Source organism: Erythrolamprus reginae, chromosome 2, assembly GCF_031021105.1.
Source record: "Erythrolamprus reginae isolate rEryReg1 chromosome 2, rEryReg1.hap1, whole genome shotgun sequence".
Lineage (NCBI taxonomy): Eukaryota > Metazoa > Chordata > Lepidosauria > Squamata > Dipsadidae > Erythrolamprus > Erythrolamprus reginae.
In genome coordinates, this window is record NC_091951.1 from 38,196,574 (window position 1) to 38,208,727 (window position 12,154).

The window sequence follows — 12,154 nt, forward strand, 5'->3', positions numbered from 1 at the left end:
AAGGGCCTTCTCTGTGGTGGCTCCAGTTCTCTGGAACATAAAAACATAGAAGATTGATGGCAGAAAAAGACCTCACGGTCCATCTAATCTGCCCTTATACTATTTCCTGCATTTTATCTTAGCATGGATATACAGTATGTTTATCCCAGGCATGTTTAAATCCAGTTACTGTGGATTTACCGACCATGTCTGCTGGAAGTTTGTTCCAAGCATCTAGTACTCTTTCAGTAAAATAATATTTTCGCACATTGCTTCTGATTTCCCCCCCAACTAACTTCAGATTGTGCCAACTCTCCTAAGAGATTTGCACTACCCACCCTCCTGGCCTTCCGAAAAGCTTTAAAAACAGTAAAATGGCCGGGGGCTTTTAAATGATATTTATTTATTTATTTATTGATTGATTGATTGATTGATTGGATTTGTATGCCGCCCCTCTCTGTAGACTCGGTCCAGCCAGTAGTAATGAATGAAGGGGGTATGAATGTTTTTAATATTGGGGTTTTAAATTTTGTATTCTTTTTAATATGTTGTATGCTGCCCTAAGTCTGTCAAGAGATGGAAGGCCTATAAATTTAAATTTAAAAATAATCAAATCAAATCAAATCACATCACATCACATCACATCACATTATTAAATTAGATCAATCTATCAGAACCAGATTGGTGATTTTAGATGGGTGGCCAATCGCAAGAACACTGGGAGTTCTAGTCCCGCCTTAGACATTCAGGTCTCTAAGGCATGAAAACTGGATGGGTAACTTTGGGCCAATCGCCAGGAGACTGTGAGTTCTAGACCCACCTTACACATGACAACCGCTTGGTGACTTTGGATGGGCGGCCAATCATGAGGACACTGTGAGTTCTAGTCCCGCCTTAAACATGAAGGTCCCTGAGGCCTGAAAGCTGAATGTGGAACTTTGGCCCAGGCGTTTTCTTTCTGTCCAACCCACCTTAGAGACTTGTGGTTGTGGGGGGAAAATGAAAAAATTAAATATTAGTCACCTTCACCATCTTGAGTCGCTTATAAAAATGATATAAGCGGGATATAAGTGAAATAAAAATTGAAAAATGGATTCTAAAAAGGAATATCAAAGAGAAAATTGTTTTTCCTTTGTGTGTCTGTAGAATAGGAACTGGTCAGCAGGAAACCCATTGCTGAAATAGGCTCTTTTGATCACCAAAGAGGTGCATATATTCTATCCCGTTGCATTAAAACTGAAAACATTTTTAAACATTAAAAACAACTGAAATCTGTGAGGTCATCAGATCGCACAGGATGTTTGTAACTTTGCTCTACCCTTTGAGGTAATGAGCAATCTCGTGTGATATTGGTGAGGTCTCGAAGCAAGGCCACTGAAATCCAAAGAGATAGAGAAATCAATTAACATGTGGGGAGACATTTTTGTGGGTAATTGTCATAGTTGTGTGTTTGTACATGCTGTTGAGTCCACACACAGTTTACTTGGCAAGAATTTCCTCATTTCCCCAGATTACTTCAGGGACCGCCTTCTGCGGCACGAATCCCAGCGACCAGTTAGGTCCCACAGAGTGGGTCTTCTCCGGGTCCCGTCAACTAAACAATGCCACTTGGCGGGACCCAGGGGAAGAGCCTTCTCTGTGGCGGCCCCGGCCCTCTGGAACCAACTCCCCCCAGAGATTAGAATTGGCCCCACCCTCCTTGCCTTTCGTAAGCTACTTAAAACCCACCTCTGCCGCCAGGCATGGGGGAATTAAGATTCTTTTCCCCCCTAGGCCTTTACAATTTTATGCATGGTATGTTTGTATGTATGTTTGGTTTTTTATGTTAAGGGGTTTTTAATTCGTTTTTAGTATTGGATTATTATTGTACACTGTTTTATGACTGCTGTTAGCCACCCCCAGTCTTCGGAGAGGGGCGGCATATAAATCCAATAAATAAATAAATAAATAAATAAGAATTTCAACAGTGGTTTATCACTGCCATTTTCCAAGAACCAAAAGCTGAAATAATACACCAGTTTTGTCCAGTGGTTAGGGGGCTGGCCTTGAAACTGGGCGACTGTGAGTTCTAGTCCCACTATAGGGAGGAAAGCTGGCTGTGTGACTTAGTGCCTGTCATTTTCTGTTTCTCATCTCAAGGTTGGTGGTGGTGGGGAGAAAATAGGAGGATGAAGAAGTGTTAAATATGTTCACCAACTTGAGTTATTGATAGCAATAATAAATAAATAAATAATAATAATAATAATAATAATAATTATTATTATTATTATTATTAATTATATTTGTATGCCGCCCCTCCCCGTAGACTCGGGGCGGCTCACAACAATAACAAAGACAATGTAAGAACAAATCTAATAATTTAAAAAACACTAAAAAACCCATTATTAAAAGCAAGCATACACACAAACATACCATGTATAAACTGTATAGGCCTGGGGGAGATGTCTCAGTTCCCCCATGCCTGACGGCAGAGTATTATTTGTTTGAATAAAATTGACAAGGGTGAGAAACAGTTTTAACAGATTAACATATTAACATAATTGGAAGGGACTTTATAGGTCAGCTTGCCCAAGGGTGGATTGCTATTACTGCCACTACCAGTACCCCCAGTGTGTTTTTGCTTCTGCGCATGCTCAGGAAGTAAAAACTCACTGAAATCTTGCAAGGGGACATGATGTGTGTGTGAGATTTATGTGATTTTCTTGCTTCTGTGCATGCGTGCATCATTTAATTGCTGTTCTGTTTAAGAAAAGTAACAAATCTTATGTTCCCGGGTCACCCTGACCCGGACCGAAAACTCTTCATTTGCAGTGCTTATGTTTGGTCTTTTTGAAAGCTTTTTTCACTTGGAAAGTAGTCTGAACATTTCTGCACACAATGATATGAAAATTGAAATGAAAAAAGTAAATCTTATTGGTTTATTTTGCGGATATAATGCACGCCCCCCCTGTTTTTGTGAAATTGTTTTCAATTTATGGATAGTTTTGCTTGCAAAATGCATTCTATTTTACTAAAGTTGGTATGGGATTGGTAGCTTGAACATTTCTGAACATAATGATATGAAAATTGAACTGGAAAAATTGATGCATATTGGTTTATTTTGTTGATGAAATGCACGCCCCCCCGTTTTTTTTAAATAGTCTTCACTTTATGGATAGTTTTGCTAGCAAAATACATTCTATTTTACTAAAGTTGGTGTGGGATTGGTAGCTTGAACATTTCTGAACATAATGATATGAAAATTGAACTGGAAAAATTGATGCATATTGGTTTATTTTGCACATAAAGTATGCCTCAATTATTTCAATTTATATAAACATTATGCTGTTAATTTCAAACTTACATACTTTTTTTTAGTAAAATGGATTTGTTTCATAAAATTAGTTCTCTGGCTACAATGTGGTTGATTTTCAAAAGGATATTCCAAATATTTCTAGACAAATATGTATAAACAGTGACAATAATGGCACACAGCAAGGCCGAGGGGGGGTGGCCCTTTTGTGGCAAAAATAAACCAATAAGAACCATTTTTTTCAGTTCATTTATATTTTTCTTATATTCAGAAATGTTCAATTTAGTATATCAAACCTTTTGGGGGAAAATTCCTTAGGGATTTGTAGCCTTAAAAAATAGAAATTGACACGAAATTAAAAAAGGATGGGGGGAGGGGCTTTTTGATCAAAATAAAAATATAAGTCTCAATTTTTCCAGTTCAATTTTCATATCATTATGTTCATAAATGTTCAAACTAGTTTTCCAGTTGAAAAAGTTTTCAAAAAGATCAAATTCAAGTACCTAAAAAAAATATTTTTGGTCCGGTCACATACGAACAGAAACAGATTCAAAGTTATGATTTTTTTTTGCCCAGAAAACAATTAGCCACCACCCCAAAAATATTTTTTGATGATCAGCATTGTTAAATTGAGTAAATGAATGCCTAAGATTTTAAAGAATATTTCGGATTTGGAGCATAAAAAAATAAAAAGTGAAAATGGTTGCAAGCAGCCAAGGGGGGGGGGAGGCCTTATTTCTGATGTTAAAAAACCAATAAGAATCATTTTTTTCAGTTCCTTTATATTTTTCTTATATTCAGAAATGTTCAAGCTACCAATCCCACACCAACTTTAGTAAAATAGAATGCATTTTGCAAGCAAAACTATCCATAAATTGAAATTTTTTTCACAAAAACGGGGGGGGGGCGTGCATTATATCCGCAAAATAAACCAATAAGATTTACTTTTTTCATTTCAATTTTCATATCATTGTGTGCAGAAATGTTCAGACTACTTTCCAAGTGAAAAAAGCTTTCAAAAAGACCAAACATAAGCACTGCAAATGAAGAGTTTTCGGTCCGGGTCAGGGTGACCCAGGAACATAAGATTTGTAACTTTTTTTGCCCAGCAAAAACTAAGCCCCCCACCCCCCCAAAAAAATTCTCATAGAGAGAACCCCTGAAATGATGAACCTACATGAAATTTCAAGTTTCAGATATGCAGGGAAATTTTTTTACAGGGACTCAAACTTGGCTTCGGGTCACATACGACCCGAACAGAACAGCAGGGTTAAATCATTTATAAAGATATTGAAGAGTATTGGGTCTAAGATGGAACCTTGTGGTACCCCACTGCTTACTTCCCTCTATGTGGACTTAGACCCATTAAGGACCATTTGTTGAATATGGTTTGCCAGCCAATTGTGGATCCATCTGGTGGTAAGGCTGTCTATCCCACTTTTCTCTAGTTTATGATGAAGTAGGTTATGGTATACTTTGTCAAATGCCTTGCTAAAGTTTAGGTATAATATGAAACTGGGCTAGAGGCTTCCTCTGAGGTTTATTTTATTTATTTGTTTGTTTGTTTGTTTAATATGTTTAACATAATATATAACATAATATATGTATAAAGTAGAGATAGAAAAGATAAAAAGACATTAGGACAGGAACGGTAGGCACGAAGGTGCACTTATGCACGCCCTTTACAGACCTCTTAGAAAAGGGGAGAGGTCTATTGTAGATAATATAAGGTTGAAGATTTTGGGGTTGGGGGAAGAAATAACAGAGTCTGGTAGTGAATTCCAGGCATTGACCACTCTATTGCTGAAATCATATTTTCTGCAGTCTAGTTTGGAGCGATTTACATTTACATTGCGTGCTCTTCTGTTGTTGTTGTTAAAGGGGAAGTAGTCGCTAACAGGGAGTACATTCTGATGTATGATTTTATGAAGAGCCGTTAAATCAGTTTGGAGGCGCCCTAGCTGTAAATTTTCTAAACATAGTAATTGAAGTCTGGAGGAGTAAGGTCATTTGTTGTGTGAGGAGGAGTGGAGGACTCTTCTTGTGAAGTATTTCTGGACTCCTTCAATTGTATTAATGTCTGTTATGCAGTGTGGATTCCATATAGGTGATCTGTATTCAAGAATTGGTCTGAGAAATGTTTTGTATGCTCTGGTTAGTAGATCGGTGTTTCTAGAGAAGAAGCTGCATAGAATTAAGTTTGTGACTTTTAGTAATTTTTTGGCAATGCTGTTGCAGTGGGCTCTGGCACTTAAATCATTGAAAATGAGCACTCCAAGGTCTTTGACTGAGTGAGGATCTTCTGCGAGTTCAGTTTGTCCAAGTGTGTATTTAGTATTCGGATTCTTTTTACCAATGTGTAGAACAGAGCATGTGTTGGCTGAGATTTGGAGTTGCCAGTTGTTAGACCATTCAGCTACATGGTCAAGCTTCTGTTGAAGAGTAGAAGTATTATCGGAGGTATTAAATAGCTTAACATCATCAGCAAAGAGAACACAATTGCTTGTAATATTGTCACAGAAATCGTTTATGTAGAGTATAATGAGAGTAGGTCCTAGGACACTGCCTTGGGGAACACCACTGTTAACTGGAGCAGGATTAGATATGGCGTTACCTATTTTGACCACCTGTTGCTGTTTGACAAGAACGCTGATATTCAATTGTGCAGTGGTCCTGAGATGCCATAAGATTTTAGCTTGAATGTGGCACCCTCCAATAAATGGGGAATCAGGAACCAGTGGGGACAGCATATTATTTATTTATTTATTTATTTATTTATTTATCAGATTTGTATGCCGCCCCTCTCTGTAGACTCGGGGCGGCTAACAGCAATAATAATACAATGTAAACAAATCTAATATTTAAGTTAATTAAAAAAACCCCAATTTAAGAAACCAGTCATACATACTGACATACCATTCATACATTTTATAAGCCTAGGGGGAAGGGAAAGTCTCAATTCCCCCATGCCTGACGACAGGTGGGTTTTAAGGAGCTTACGAAAGGCAAGGAGGGTGGGGGCAACTCTGATATCTGGGGGGAGTTGGTTCCAAAAGGTCGGGGCCGCCACAGAGAAGGCTCTTCCCCTGGGTCCCGCCAAATGACATTGCCCCCTTCCAGGGGTGGGCTACTCCCCGAACGGTGGGGGGGGAACGCATTGTGGTAGTGAAAATGGAACTCCACCCCAAAGCACCCACTTTGCACTGAAATATGTTGAAAGAAAATGCAGGGTGTCCTGCATAAGCCAAACCCACAGTGTGGTAGTAAAAATTTTGGTAGTCCTTCACTGCCCCATTCCCAGCATTGACTGCCCACCTGCAGGGTCTCTTTCTCACCAGTAGAGAACCAGTTTGGAAAGCACCCCATTTCTGTTTCCCAACAGTGAATGCTTCCCTGTGGATGTCCTCTTCTGGCCTCCAGTCAGGCATCGCCATTGGCTTTTCCACCCCTTGTCCTCTGCCTCCCCAGACCTTAAATTAGTCACACACCCAAGTCAAGCTAGGCCTAACAACAGCTCCATTGTCCGTCCTCCTTTCTCATCCCCACTGCAGACGCCTCGCCCAGCCATCAATTGGCAGTGCCCTTGCAGGCTGGATCTCACCCCTTCTTATGTACCAAAGAGCAACAGGGAGGCAGGGGTTGCCAGGCAAGGAATCTGGGCACCTTGCCCTCTCCCGCTGCCAAGGTCCCTTTGCAGGGGAGTGTCTGCTACAAGACAAAGGCAAACAGGAGAAATGATTGTCTTACAAGTTAACTCTCCGCTGCCCTGGAATGGCAGTTTTCTGTTTTAAGCCGCCCAGAGTCCTTCGGGAGTTGGGTGGCATATCAATCAATCAATCAATCAAACAATCAAACAATCAAACAATCAAACAATCAAACAAACAAACAATAAAATAAAATAAAATAATATAAATTAAAATAAATTAAATTAAATTAAATTAAATTAAATTAAATTAAATTAAATTAAATTAAATTAAATTAAATTAAATTAAATTAAATTAAATTAAATTAAATTAAATTAAATTAAATTAAATTAAATTAAATTAAATTAAATTAAATTAAAATAAAATAAAATAAAATAAAATAAAATAAAATAAAATAAAATAAATATAATAAAATAAAATAAAATAAAATACCCTAATCTTTGTTCGGGTTGCAGGATTCTGTTGGGTATGTTCTTTTTTATAAACCAATTTTAAAACTTTGCAAATTTTGGAAAATGCTATAAGGAGATAGGTGGAGAAGTCAATGAGAAGAAGAGGAAAGTTCTTCTTTGCTCTTTCCTGCTCTTCTTTCTTTTTTGTTTTGCGCTTTTCTTTTTCTTTTTTCCCCTAGCTTTCTTTTTTTATCCTGCTGCGTCTTTACACCTATATTTATCTTATCTATTTGGTGTAATTTTCTATTTTCTGTCTTGCTTTTTAAAATTTTTTTAATTTCTTTAGAGACTTAACCTCATTTTATTTTTTATAGATTTAATTTTATTTTGATTCTATCCTTTTCATTTTTAATTTTTTATATAAAACAATTAGTAATTAGATTGGTAATTGGATTAATTAGGCAATATTTGGTGATATTACTGGGTTTATTTTTTCCCCTTTGACTACGCTACTGTAAGAGTTTTTCAAATGTTTTTTTTAAGGGTATTTTATTAATAGGCTTTAACTATTTGTAAAGGGTATTGGTTATATATGCAAATTGATATGGAAGCGATTAGGAGAGATTTGAAACATTTCAGCCTATTCAATGTGAGATACTAGAATTTGGAACAGCTTAAATGGGGTCTTAGCTAATAGCAGTGTTCCCTCTAATTTTTTGGGGTGGGTGGGCAGAAAAGTATAGTGTCTGAGCGGCAGTCCCTTTGGGACTGGGCGGCACAGAAATAATAAATAAACAAACAAACAAACAAACAAACAAACAAACAAACAAACAAAAAACCCACCCTGTTTTGCCTCAGAGAATTTCAAAACAAAATACTGTACTGTGTGTCTATAACAGTGAGCTCATAATAGGGCAACTCTATCAATATCAAAATGCCACTTAAATAGTTGAGCTAGTTTCAAACTGGATTTTGATTTTCTTTCTCTCTTCCTTACTCCCATTCTTTCTCTTTTCCTTCCTCTCTTTTTTCTATCTGTTTCTCTCTCTTCCTCTCCTCCCCTCTCACTCTTTCCCTCTCGGCTTGTGGGCAGGTTTGGAAAACTCTGAGTTGATGATGATTTTTAAGTGAGCGATTGCTCACTGCTCAGCTTAGAGGGAACTATGGCTAATAGTATATTTCTATAGCATTAAAAAATTGGGCAGCTATTTTCATTCAGATGTCAAAAGTGAAGGTGGTACCATATTATTCTATAACTTCCTGAAATTGATTTATTGTAAAACAATTTGATGTTGTTGTTATAATTTTTATTGTACTGTGATTGGAGAAAAAAAAATTATTTGCCAAAAAAAAAGGAAAGCTGGGAATAGTCCTTGATTTGCGACCACAATTGAGCCCCACATTTCTGTTGCTAAGTGAGCCACTTGTTAACGTAGTTTTATTCCATTATATGACTTTTCTTGCCACCATTGTTAAGTGAATCACTGCAGCTGTTAAGTCAGTAAAAAAACAGTTGTGAAGTTCAATCAATCTAACTTCTCCATTGTCTTTGCTTGTTCGAAGGTCGCAAAAGGGGAATCATGTGATTCCGGGACACTGTAACTGTCATGAATATGAGTCAGAGTCTGAATTTTGATCATGGGGATGCTGAAATCCCAGCGACCAGTTAGGTCCCACAGAGTGGGTCTTCTCCGGGTCCCGTCAACTAAACAATGTTGTTTGGCGGGACCCAGGGGAAGAGCCTTCTCTGTGGCGGCCCCAGCCCTTTGGAACCAACTCCCCCCAGAGATTAGAATTTCCCCCACCCTCCTCGCCTTTTGTAAGCTCCTTAAAACCCACCTCTGCTGTCAGGCATGGGGGAACTGAGATATTCTTTCCCCCTAGGCCAGTGATGGCGAACCTATGACACGTGTGTCAGCACTGACACGCGTAGCCATTTTCGGTGACACGCGGCCGCCGGAGAAACGGAGCTTTAGGGAGTGCAATTGCAACCACAATTATTATTATTATTATTATTATTTTTCCTCTCCCCTTAATTAAGAGGCCGGGCGATTTTCACCCGGCCGATATTTGCGATGGCTGGGAGGGGTGAGAACACCGCCTCCCAGCTGGGCGTGCCTGCGCGGAGCGGAGGCTCGCCCACACACTGCCTCTGGCAGCAAAAGCATGCCTGTCCGGCCGGGGGAAGAATCGCCCCGGCCGGACGTCAGTTTCAGCTGGGGGGGGGGCGCCGCCTCCCAGCTGATTGGCGCGGCGCCAAGCATCGGAGCCCACCACGAACGGTGGTTGGCTCGCAGGGGCCGCTGGGAGCGAGGGGAGGGGTTGCAGGCCTATTTCAGGGTCTGGACCCCTCGCACTCGCCCCTCTGCTCCCTGCTCTCCTTCCAGAACGGTGTTACAGGAGACGGTGCTAAGGTAAACCCTTACCAGGTTATTAATTTGTAATTTAAAAAAATCATGCTGGGCTCGCAAAAAAGAGAGTCTGAAAAAAAACCCTGCGTGGACGTCGCGCCATTTGCTTCCTCCTTTGGTGGCTCATAACTAGATTTTTACAACCCCCCACCCCCCTTGATAAACTTTTTCTTGAATCTGAACAGTTTGGGGGTTCGCCAAAGAGAGAAAAGTGAACGAGAGGGAGAGAGAAAGGGAGGAAGAAAGGAAGGAAGGAAGAGATAAATATAAAGGGAGAGAGGGAGAAAGAGAGGGAGGGGAAGAGGGGAAGGAAGGAAAAGAGAGAAAGAGAAAAAAGTGGAAGAGAGAAGGAAAGAAAGGAAGGGAGAGAGAGAGAGAAAGAGTGAGAGAGAGAAGATAGGAAGAGAGAGAGAGAGAGAGTTTTAATAGTAATAGAGTTTGGTTTTGTTTTATTATTAATTTCTTTTAATAAAAAAGAAGGGATTTGTTATTTATTTATATTTGTATTTATTTTTTGTTTGTTTATCTGTCTATCTACCTACCTACCTACCTACCTATATATAAATATACTTCTATGCCGCCCAGTTTTTTTCTCAAGGTGACACACCACCCGAGTTATGCTCAGTTTTTTGGCGAATTTTGACACACCAAGCTCAAAAGGTTGCCCATCACTGCCCTAGGCCTTTACAATTTCCGCATGGTATGTTTGTATATATGTTTGGTTTTATAATAAGGTTTTTTTTTAGTTGTTTTAGTATTTGATTGTTACATGCTGGTTTTTATCACTGTTGTTAGCCACCCCGAGTCTACGGAGAGGGACGGCATACAAATCCAATAGATAGATAGATAGATAGATAGATAGATAGATAGATAGATAGATAGATAGATAGATAGATAGATAGATAGGTCATAAGCGTGAAAAAGTTTTTCCAGTGCCGTTGTAACTTCGCAATCAAAAGACATAACAGTTTTATTTGGTGCCATGTATATTTATTCCATGCTGCTTTTAATTAATTGCTTTATATCTTATTATGATGTAAACTGCCCAGAGCAAGGGTGGGTCATTATGGTACTTTTGTAAAACTGTGGACTTCAACACCTAGAATCCCTGAGTCAACCATGCTGGCTCAGGAATTTAAAAGAATAACAGAACAGAATAACAGAGTTGGAAGGGACATCTTCCCTTGGAGGTCTTCTAGTCCAACCCCTGAGCAGGCAGGAACCCCTAGTGATACCTCATCTTACAAACCCCTAGTCATGCAAACTTTTCGAGATACAAACCTGGGGTATAAGATTTCCCCCCCTCTTCTTCCAAACTATTTTCACCTTACAAACCCAAGCTGCCGCCACTGGGATGCCCCGCCTCCGGACTTCTGTTGCCAGCGAAGCGCCTGTTTTTGCACTGCTGGGATTCTCCTGAGGCTCCCCTCCATGGGAAATACCACCTCCGGACTTCTGTGTTTTTGCAATGCTGCAGGGGAATCCCAGCAGTGCAAAAATGGGCACTTCGTTGGCAATGGAAGTCCGGAGGTGGGGTTTCCCAGTGAGGGGAACCTCAACGAAATCGCAGCATTACAAAAACACGGAAGTCCAGAGGTGGGGTTTCCCATGGAGGGGAGCCTCAGGGGAATCCCAGCAGTGCAAAAATGGGTGCTTCGGCTGGCAAAAGGGGTGAGTTTTGGGCTTGCATGCATTAATCGCTTTTCCATTGATTCCTATGGGAAAAATTGTTTTGTCTTACAAACATTTCATCTTACAAACCTTGTAACCAATTAAGTTCGTAAGACGAGGTATCACTGTACCAGTGATGGTGAACCTTTTTTGGTTTGTGTGCCAAAAGGGTGTGTGTAGGTGTGCTAGCATGCGTTCATGTGCCCACAACCCTTCCCTCTCCCATGCATGCACACCCCCTGCGCTGCCCACACCCATGTGCACAATCGCCCCCATCCCGCACATGCACACAGGCCTCACTCAAGGCTGGGATGCAAAATAATGGGCAAACAGGCAAACTGGAATAACTGGCAAAAACTGGCAAACTGGCAAACAAGGAATTTGTCTTTGGTGCAGATGCTCTCGGTGTACATAAAAGAAAAGATACATTTGTCAAGAATCATGAAGTACATTTAATGAGTGTCGTAGGGTACAAATAAGCAATCAGGGAAAAAAATCAATATTAATATATTAATTAATATATTAACTAATATTAACTAATATAAATCATAAGGATACAAACAACAAGTTATAGTCATAAGTGGGAGGAGACGAAATTGAATGGGTCCAAAGACGGGCTACAAGAATGGTGGAAGGTCTTAAGCATGAAACTTATCAGGAAAGACTTAATGAACTCAATCTGTATAGTCTGGAGGACAGAAGGGA